Genomic DNA, 8,783 nt, shown 5'->3' with positions numbered 1-8,783 from the left:
TGCTTTCTCACTTTCTGGCTATCTGTGTCCCTCATTCTTCCTGGGCATGAGACAAGAACCTCAACCCTGAGGAGCTGTAACCGGAAGAGCTGCAGAAATTCATCAGAGCCGAAAAGCCATGCACCACAGAGGCTGGCTTGCCAACCAATGGAGCTGGCTGAACCAGGGGAGCTGCTGGCAAAAGGAGAAACTCTGACACCTTGGGGCTAGGCTTGCTAGCCCACCGAACCAGCAACACTCTCAGGGTCTGGCTTGCCAGTCCATTAGAGCCAACACTCTGGGGCTTGACTGGCCGACCCATTGAGCTGACACTCTCAAAGCCCATCCTCACCTGGAAAATCTGCATCAAAACCTCTGGCACACACAGCTACAACAAACTTAAAACACAGCATGCCTTCTACTTAAATTAACATAAAGCCTCACACGAAAGGCCTTTATGTAAGGCCCTATGACTTGATATAGCATGTTTGGTTTTCAACAAAACAATCACAAGGCATTCTAAAACTCAAAAGAAAACAAAACAGTTTGAAAAGACAAAACAATCATTAGAACTATACTCTCAAGAGACAGATTTTAGTAATATCACACAGGAAATGTATAATAGCTATAATTAATATGTTAATTATAAACAACAAAATAAACAAAAGTACATGGGAACCTCTGTGCTTTCTGTTCATTTTTTTCTAAAATGACTAACAAATGAAAAAAAAGTTTTATTTGAACTGCCATGAACAACAACAAAGTCACTAAAAAACAGGTAATAGCAAATGGTAATGTCATCAGAGAGATGGAAAAATAAAAAATAAGTGACAAAAATAAAAATTAAAGTATAGCTTTGATGGACTCATCAATAGAGTTAGGGATATTGCCAAGAAAAGAAGCAGTAAGCTTGAAGATAGGTCAACAGAAACTCAGAAACTTCCTAAAGTGAAATGAAATACAAAACAAAACAAAACAGTATTTATAAGAATTGTGGAATCAGTATCCCCAGTGCTAAACCAAGTAAGACTATTACAAGAAAGAAAGGAGAACTACAAAAACTATCCCTCATGAACAAAGATCCAAAAGTTCAAAACAAAATATTATTAATAGCAAATTGAATCCCATAATATATAAAAATAATAACACATTATAAACAATTGACATTATAAATAATTTCAGGCATGCAATAATGGTTCAACATTTAAAAATCAACTACATCAATGGACTAAAGAAAAAAATTATGTAATCATATCAAGTGATGCAGAAACAGCTGTTGACAAAATCCAACACTGAAACATTAATAAAACTTCTCAACAACTAGGAAAAAAGGAACATCCTCAACATGATAAAGAACTTCTCCAAAATAGCCTAATCTAAAATCATAATGAATGGTGAGAAACCGGAAGCTTTATCTCTAAAATTGGAAACAAGGATGACCTTTTTCACCACTTATATTTACCATCTTACTGGAAGTCCTACCAAGGGCAATCAGGCAATACAAGTTAGTGTATACACATATTATTTTATGTTTTGTCAACTGAGAAGACCTAGAAAAAAATGACCCCAGTAGTAAAGAACATAACTAGAACTTAAATCTTGTGACCCAGATTCCTTGGAGAAATGTCTGATTCTTGAGCTGAAACAGTAACTAAACAAAACAAGCCTGGAATATCATGCAATGCTATGGAGTAAGGACATTTTAAGAAAACAAAACAAATTGTTGGAGGCATGTCAAAATGACATAGGAGTCAAATAAAAAGAGTTCTCAATGACCAATCTTGGAAAAATTTGAGCAGCAAAATAAAAGTATTGGTTTACAACCTAAACTATAAAATAAATGTCCATAAGTCCATACTAATATAAATGATTACATAAGTAATATATTGAAAAGAAAAGACATATCTCCCATACAAAAGAATTCCAAATAACTGATGTAGCTAGTCTGCCCTAAGGAGAAGGGAACATTATTCTCCACTCCTTAAGTATGGACAGGACACCGTTATTTCCGTTCAAAGTGTTCAGTGTGGAAAGGGGACATTAGAGTAACTTTACAGTGGAGAAAACTGACAAATACTTCAGCCAGGTGATCAAAGTCAAATCAGGTTGACAGTATGTACCCTTGATATAATATGATGGAAATGGCAATTTACCGCTGTGGTATTACTCTCAGAAACCTATAACCCCAGAAAACTGTAACATTTGGAGATACCGAAAGAGGCACAGGACAAAGGGCCGGTATAAACCAAGCATTTACTGGGGGAGAAACTCCCAGGCGAGGTTCCGTGGTCCGGAAAGATGGACCAGGGGAGTCGCGCCCAAGGAGGGGCAGGCTTGGGTTTTTAAGGGTGCTGTATTTGGGGAGGGTGTTGGGGGTGGCAGTGAAGCGGGGAGACAAAGTGTTGCATTCAGCGTGGGCTAGAAAGTTTTTGTCTGGCCCTTCTCAGCAGCTGTCGCCAGGTTTCAGAAAGCTGGTATGTGATTTGTGGATTTAGGGTGGAGGGGCACATGAGGGATCGGTGGGTGGAGGGGCAGATGGGGGAAAGTGAGTGCTGCTTCTCCCTGGGTCTAACATCCCGACCTCTTTGGTATAAGGGGTGTTGACTCGATCTGGCTGCTTCAAGCTGAAAGGGGACATAGTTTTAGGGGAGGCCGGGGTGGGGTGGCTCGGAGGGAAGTGGGGCATACGGATAGGAATGCAGGAGTAGCTGATTGACTGCAACGTGAGAAATTTTCTTCATGTGAGACTGCAAAAAATTAAACAGACAGGGTGCAACCATAAGTAAAAGACAGATAAGTAGAACAGGTTCCAAGAATGGCATGACCCATTGGGCGATGCCCAAGTTTCACCAAGCAGAGAAGGATGATTCTGCAGTGTCTTTTTTTTTTTGGTGAAGTTCATCTTCCAGCTTTAGGAGGATGCTGACATTTTCCTGTACCAGCCTTGTTTTATTAATGTAGAAACAGCATTTTTCCTGGAGAAACATGCAGGTTTCATCCTGGCCGGCTGTAAGGAGATTAAGGGCCCTGTGGTTTTGTAAAGTAACCTGGGCTAGAGAGGTTATTTGCCGTTGCAGGGATGCCAGGGAGTTTGCGGATGCTTCCAGAGTGGCTTGGAGCCTTTTTTCCAGATTTTGGGAAGAAAGTAGGCTGTGTTCCAGTGCTTCCCCGCCCGGCCCTCCAGCCACCAAGGATGTGGCAAACGTGAGACCGAGCATGAGGGGGAGAAATACCGCACGGCGGGAATGGCGGGAAGTGGGAAAGGCTTTGAGTAAGAGTTTTTCTTCAGAATAGAATGTGAGCTGTGGCACAAGCGTTACCGGATAGCAACAAGGGTAAGAATTTATGCAATCTTAATACACGTTCCAGTCTCTGACTGCTGGACCATATTACTTTGCTCCGCTTTTGGGAAGTGGTGCCCAGAGAAAGGGGCTGGGCCTCGAGAACAGAGTCAGCAGAGACTATAGCATAGGCCGCTCGCCAGTGGCCTTGCGGGGTACAGACAGAACTACCATCTATGAACAGAGTGAGGTCTGGGGACTGAAGTGACTGATCTGAAAGTCCGTCCCTGGGTGGAGTCAGGGCCTCCACCACCTCCGGGCAGGATTGGGTAGGCCCTGCATCAGAGGAGGGGAGAGGGAGTAGGGACACCGGGTTAAGGGATGGTGAAGGCTTTAGAGTTACCCCCGGCTTGTCCAGGAACAACAAATGGAACTCCTGTATCCTGGAGGGGCCAAGGAGAGAGAACACCCAATGTCCCAACAGTTTGTGGACTCTGTGAGGGGAGAAGACAGTGACATGGTGATGTAAGGAAAGTTTTAAAGCCTCCTTGGTTAGAACAGCGGCCCCTGCTAGTGTCCGTAGGCAGGGTTGTCACCCCTGAACAGTGGTATCGAGCTGTTTGGAGAGGTAGCCTACCTCTCCAAACAGGACCCCCACAGGTCCAAACAGGACCCCCACAGCTGAGGACCCCCACAGCTATTCCATGGTGCTTATCTGTGAACAAACAGAAGGGCTGAGAGGGGTTAGGGAGACACAGCAGTGGTGAAGACAGGAGGGTGTCGCAGAGAGCAACAAACGCCTTGCGAACCTCAGCGGGAAGGTGAGGGGCCTTGTAGGCATTTGTTTGGCGGCCGCATACAGAGGTTTGGCTAACAGGGCAAAGTTTAGGTTGTGTGAGCTGGGTTTTCTGGGGGGACACCCAGTATCCCCTAGAGGCCAGGAAATTGAGAAGGACGGCTGTGTGGGGGGGGGACAGCTCCTCAGATGGGCTGCAAAGTAAGAGATTATTCACGTACTGGATGAGGTGGCTAGGTTGGAGAGGGCAATTAGCTAGGTCAGCCACGAGAGCCTGGCCAAAGAGGTGGGGGCTGTCCCGGAAGCCCTGTGGCAAGACTGTCCATGTAAGTTGTTGTGCCTGTTTCGTGTCCGGGTCCTCCCAGGTAAAAGCAAAAAGGGGGTAAGAGTCTGAGTGTAGGGGGATAGTAAAGAAAGCGTCCTTGAGGTAGATGACAGTGAAATGTGTTGTTTGAGGTGGTATCCAAGATAAAAGAGTGTAGGGATTAGGAACCATTGGGTGGAGAGGGACCACCGCCTTATTAATGAGACGGAGGTCCTGGACTAAGCGGTAGTCTCCAGAGGGCTTGCGGATTGGAAGGATGGGGGTGTTACACGGAGAGTTAACAGGTATGAGGAGGCCCTGAGAAAGCAAGTGAGTGATGATGGGTTTAAGACGCTTACGATGTGTGGCTGAAATGGGGAACTGGGAAGTTAGAGGGGTTTCTCAAAACTATGCGAACCGGGGTGTGGTGTTGGGCTATGACTGGGGTGGAAATGTTTTACATATCGGGGTTGATTAGGTGCGGTGGGAGGGGAGGCGGCAGGTTTGAACTGGGAAAAACAGAGACTAGAGGGATATTGGCAAGGAGTGGGGCCGCTGATTGAACTGGCAGCATTAAAGTGGCCTCCAGTTCTGAGAGGATATCCCTGCCGAGCAACAGAACAGGGCAGGACAGGACAATAAGGAAGGAGTGACTAAACATCCAATCACTGAGAGAACAAGGTAAAGGCGAGGTTTGAAGGGGGCAGAAGGCTGGCCGTCGATACCAATGACTGAGACCTGGGAAGGAGATAGAGGCCCCGAAAAGGAAGGTAGAACCGAATAGGTAGCCCCCATGTCCACAAGGAACGAGATTGACTTACCTGCTACCTGGAGTAAGGCCCTGGACTTGGCAAGGGTAACAGGGGTCTTTGAGTCCAGGCATCCTCAGTTTTCCACCAGTTCAAGCAGCTTATGGAGCGGAGCAGGTGGCTCAGCCACACCCCCGTGTGGAGGCACTGGAGCTTGGGCAGGCCAAGTGCAATCCGACTTCCAATGGCCCTTTTGTTTGCAGACAGGGCATGGCTTATTGGGCGGATGCGGGTTAGGGCACTGCTTGGCCCAGTGGCCCTCCTAGCCACACTTGAAACAGGCTCCCGGGGGAACTTTATTAACCATCCCTGGATGTCAAGAGACCCCCGTACCCTGTTGCATTGGCTGCCGGGCTGCAACCAGGGCACGGGCTTGTGCTTTAGCGGCCTGCTGGAGGCCCTGCTGCCTAGTGGTTTCTGCATTTTCCTCGCAGGCATTAAAAACTTTAAAGGCCAGCCAGGCTCGGTGGCTCAGCCTGTAATTCCGTGCCTTTGGGAGGCTGAGGTGAGTGGATTGCCTGAACCTGAGAGTTCAAGACCCGCCTGGGCAACGTGGCGAGACCTCATCTCTACAATAAATCAAAAATTACCCGGGCGTGGTAGCGCGTGCCTGTAGTTCCAACTACTTGGAAGGCTGAGGCGGAAGGATCGCTGGAGCCCAGCAGGTCGAGGCTGCGGTGGCTGGGAGCGGCCACTGCACTCCAGTCTGGGTGACAGAGTGAGACTCCAACTCAAAAAAACCAAACCAAAACAAAACAAAAAAACCTTGAAGGCCATGTTTATCAGGTCATGGACAAGAGTTTGAGGACCATCCTCTCCCTTCTTAGCTTTCTGCGGATATCAGGGGCAAATTGGGTAATGGTGGGACGTGTACCCGAACAAAGCCATCCAGGCTAGCAACCTCTCAGAGAAGACAAACAGGCCTAGGAACAAGGGGGAGGGGAGGGCGGTGCATGCAGTGTGAATGAGTATGTGTATTGACCGGAGAGGGGAGGGAGAGCGGCCGAAGGGGAGAGTCGGAAGGTGAAGGAGGAAGATGCGGGAAGAGAGAGTGGATTGTACAGGGGTGGGTTGGAAGATGGAGGAGGATTTGGAAGACAAGGGATTGGCGCAGTTAAGTTTTTCAGAAGATTTATGAGGGGGGAAGACTCTGGATCGGGTGGGAGAGGCTTGTCATATTTGGGTGGAGGGACTGGGGCAGATGGGTTGAGGGAGGGGTCAGGAACAGAGGACAGGGAAGGGGCGGGAGTCTCTCTTTACCAGCAAGATTTGGGTTGTGGAGCAATACTGACACAGGGAGGGACGGGAATGCAGGAGCCAGAAGGCCTGAACATAGGGAATCTCCAACCATTTTTCACTGCGTTTGCAGAAATTATTTAAGTTAGTGAGGATGTTAAAATTAAAAGTTCCCTTGGGGGGCCACTTGGACCCATTTTCCAGTCTATACTGAGGCCTGGCCACAGTACAGAAATGGATTAGACATTTGCGTTGAATGTCCGGGGTTAATCCCAATTTGTCGAGATTACTGAGAAGACAGCCCAGAGTTGTCTTAGAATTAGATTTGGAGGGTAGGTTATCCATGTTGATTTAAATTTCCAGGGCCTGTCTGTGTCTGAAAAGGCAAAGACTGGCCGGGCAGAGTGAAGGTCAGGATAAACAGGGTGTCCCCAGGATTTATTGCTGACCGGAACGGAGGGCTTTCCCTAGCACAGCTGTGACTTCTGATAGGGAGGCCTGGAGGGGGAAAGAGAGACTGACATGGGGGGACCTCACCACACAAAAGTTTGAGTGGAGGAGTGGGTCGGAGATTCACAGTTCGGGCTGGAGGTGTCCGGGCAGGAGGCCCCTGAGCCAGGAGGTGAGGCCTGTGTGGCTCAGTGACCTCCTGGGTTTTGGCACCAAGATGTAACGTTTGGAGATACCGAAAGAGGCACAGGACAAAGGGCCGATATAAACCAAGTGTTTATTGGGGGAGAAACTCCCGGGCGAGGTCCCGTGGTCCAGAAAGATGGGCCAGGGGAGTCGCTCCCAAGGAGGGGCAGGCTTGGGCTTTTAAGGGTGCTGTATTCGGGGAGGGTGCTGGGGGCAGCAGTGAAGTGGGGAGACAAAACGTCGCATCCGGCATGGGCTGGAAAGTTTCTGTCTGGCCCTTCTCAGCAGCTGCTGGCAGGTTCCAGGAAGCTGGTATGTGGTTGTGGGTTTGGGGTGGAGGGGCGCATAGGGAATCGGTGGGTAGAGGGGCAGATGGGGGAAGGTGAGTGCTGCTTTTCCCTGAGTCTAACACTTTGGTTTGAAGTACTAGCATGTTGGAGGAGGTAAGGACTATCCCCCCCAACATATGCAGATATGGTATACAGGTTATTCCAAGCTGAAAAGCACTTGAGAAATGGTACGGAAAAGGTTACTGACCTATCCTTTTCTACATTCAAGGGGGGACTCCCCCCCAAAGCTAGAATTTATTGATTAAAGAATTGTGTATTAGGTGGAGGCGAGAGATTGCCTGAGTGAAGGGGTTCAAGACCAGCCTGGGCAATGTGGCGAGATCTCATCTCTACAATAAATAAAAAAAATTAGCTGGGTGTGGTGGCCTGTAGTTCAAGCTACTTGGAAGGCTGAAGCAGAAAGATCACTTGAGCTCAGTAGGTCGAGGCTGTGGTGGCCATGAGGGTGCCACTGCACTCCAGTCTGGGCAACAGAGTGAGACTCCAACTCAAAAAAAAAAAAATGTAACTGGGCTCAGTGGCTCAGCCTGTAATCCTAGCACTTTGGGAGGCTGAGGTGAGTGGATTGCCTGAGTCCGCGGGTTCGAGACCCGCCTGAGCAACTTGGTGAGACCTCATCTCTACAATAAATCTAAAATCAGCCAGGCGTGGCAGTGCACACCTGTAGTTCCAGCTACTCGGAAGGCTGAGGTGGAAGGATCGCCGGAGCCCAGCAGGTCGAGGCTGCGGTGGCTGGGAGCGGACACTGCACTCCAGTCTGGGTGACAGAGTGAGACTCCAACTCAAAAAAAAAAAGCGTATTTATTTTTGCATGTTTAAACTTCAATCACCCTCAGATTTCTCTCTGTTTGATGCAACACACCTATTGAGATGCTTTTTCATTGCTGCAAACAGTTTTCAAACTCATTGATTTTGATGCCTTTTAACACTTCTGCTATTTTTTGTTTCACCTCTTCCACATCAGCAAAATGTTTCCCTCTGAGGACTTTTTTTACCTGGGAAACAAGAAAAAGTCGCTTGGGGCAAGATCAGGTGAATAAGGAGGCTGGGGCCCTGGTCATGCCACTTTGGGTCAAAAGCTGCTGAACCCTCAGCACAGTATGAGCAGGTGTACTCATAAATCACCCACCATGAAATGGGCAAATGCATTGAAAGAATCTCCGAGCCGGCCATGGTTGCTCACACCTGTAATCACAGTACTTTGGGAGACAGAAGCGAGAGGATTACCTGAGCCCAGGGGTTCAAGACCAGCCTGGGCAACTTGGAGAGACCTCGTCTCTATGATAAATAAAAAAATTAGCTGGGCTCGGTGGCTCAGCCTGTAATCCCACACCTTTGGGAGGCTGAGGTGAGTGGATTGCCTGAGCCCGGGGTTCGAGACCTGCCTGGGCA

This window comes from Carlito syrichta, unplaced genomic scaffold (genome assembly GCF_000164805.1).
Source record: "Carlito syrichta isolate Samal-C Ts95f unplaced genomic scaffold, Tarsius_syrichta-2.0.1 Scaffold316276, whole genome shotgun sequence".
Taxonomy (NCBI): Eukaryota; Metazoa; Chordata; class Mammalia; order Primates; family Tarsiidae; genus Carlito; species Carlito syrichta.
This window is presented reverse-complemented; position numbering follows the sequence as displayed.